We start from the raw sequence: 1960 nt of genomic DNA, 5'->3' as shown, positions 1-1960 counted from the left end.
GTAAATGTGCCGCAGCTCATGTGCAGCTCCCTACAGTCCCAGCTTGGTCCTTCCACCGTCTCCTGTTGGAGTTGTACCCGACTTTATTACCAGTCTTCATCCGAATCCACTGAGGAATGGGACGATTCTGCTTTTGCTTCTTGGCCAGGAATCGTTTGATTCTGAAAGTCTTGTGTGATGACATGGTTAGGCTTGAAGGCAAGGGCACGCACTCGGTGGCAGCCTGAAGCAGAAAAGGTTGCGTTTCTAAGTAAGTACTCATTTATAAAAATATTCCCCTGTGTAATATATTCTACAGCCTTTTTCACTTAGATTATTTTGGTTTTTTTTGGTTTGTTTTTTATTTTTTTCCGGTACCAGGAATCAAACTCACGACCTTGCTCTTGCCAGGCAGGCGCTGTGCCGCTGAGCTAAATCCCCAGCCCCCCACTTACATTATTTTGGTAACCTTCCTATGCAATATAAAGAGCCCTCATTATTTTTAATGATTATGTAACATTTCATTGGACTGACAGATGTGCTTATTTTCTTGTGCTGAGGAGCAAACCCAGGGCCTGCCTGACCCACATTAGACAAGCATTCTGCCATGGACCTACCCTTGGCCACTGGGAGAAATTCATGTAACATACACATAATCACTTTTAAAATGGATAATTTCTTGGGAGGCTGAGGCTGGAGAATTGTTGAGAGCTAAAGGCCAGCCTGGGCTAGACAGTGAGCTCAAGGCTAGCCTGAATTGCTTAGTGAGACCCTGTCTCAAAAAGACAATAAATAAATACATTTTTTTTTTTTTGGTTTTGGTTTTTCTCCGGTACCGGGAACCGAACTCACAACCTTGCGCTTGCCAGGCGGGCGCTTTGCCGCTGAGCTAAATCCCCAGCCCCAAAGACAATAAATAAATAAAATGAATAATTCTGTGACTGTTAATGTATTCACAGTGTTGTGCAATCCCCAGTCCTCTTTAATTTTCAAAGCTTCATCACCCCGGAAAAACATTGGTTTCTGAAGAAATGACTCCTTGTTCTCCTTCCTACGTCCTGGCAACTGCTAGTCTGATTTGTCTCCATGAACGTCCTTGTCTTGGCTAGTTCATGTGGGGGAATCATACCATACGTGACCCTTTTTGTCTTCCACTCCGCAACCCTTCAAGGTGCATTCATGTGTATAGTATCAGTACTTAATTGCTTTTTGTGGCTCGGTCCACTCAGTTGGTCTGTGGTGAGCTGTGAGTGGTCCTGCTACTCCTACATGGGTGTTGTGAGTAGTGCTATGAGCACGTGTTCAGTTCTTTTTTTTTTTTTTTAAGATGGTCACAGTGTAGGCCAGGCTGACCTTGCACTCCAGGCGGTCCTCCTGCCTCACTCTTGCACCACCACACCTAGCTAATTCTTTTGAATATATACCTAGGAGTAGAACTGTTGGATCATATGTTAATTCTGTATTTAAGTTTTTGAGGAAATGCAAAACTTTTTTACAGTGAGGCACCATTTACATTTCCACTAGCGTAGTACTGAGTATTTGTGGCCAATCTAGTAGGTATGAAATGTGGTTTTAATGTGGTTCTCCCCCCCCAATATTGGGAATTGAACTTAGGGAGTACTGAGCCCATTTTACTTTATTTTGAGACAGGGCCTCACCAGGTTGCCCAGACAGTCCTTTAACTTGTGACCCCCTGCCATCTCAGCCTCCAGAGGAGCTGAGATTACAGATGTGTACTACCATACTGTGAGGTTTTGAGTTGCATTTCTCTAGTAACTAGTTACCTTGGACATTTTAACGTGTTTGTTGGCCATTTCTCTGGAGAAATATCTATTCAAATTTGTTGTCCATTTTTCTATGTTTTTACCATTTTTGGTGGGCTGGGGAACTAACTCAGGCACACACTTGACAGCTGAGCAGTGTCCACAGACTGAGCTCTGCCCTGCATTTCTTTTTCTTTCAGTACTGGAGCTCAACTCAG

At 43.6% G+C, this 1960-nt stretch overlaps 1 pseudogene; it reads right to left on the bottom strand.

Moving 5' to 3' along the window:
* Window positions 1–30: 30 nt before the first annotated feature.
* Window positions 31–299, bottom strand: LOC106146651 (annotated as a pseudogene).
* Window positions 300–1960: the final 1661 nt, after the last annotated feature.

The sequence above is a fragment of the Chinchilla lanigera genome, unplaced genomic scaffold (assembly GCF_000276665.1).
Source record: "Chinchilla lanigera isolate Chin_1 unplaced genomic scaffold, ChiLan1.0 scaffold00088, whole genome shotgun sequence".
Classification (NCBI taxonomy): Eukaryota; Metazoa; Chordata; class Mammalia; order Rodentia; family Chinchillidae; genus Chinchilla; species Chinchilla lanigera.
Note: the sequence above shows the minus strand (reverse complement) of the source record. Positions and strands in the feature narration are given on the sequence as shown.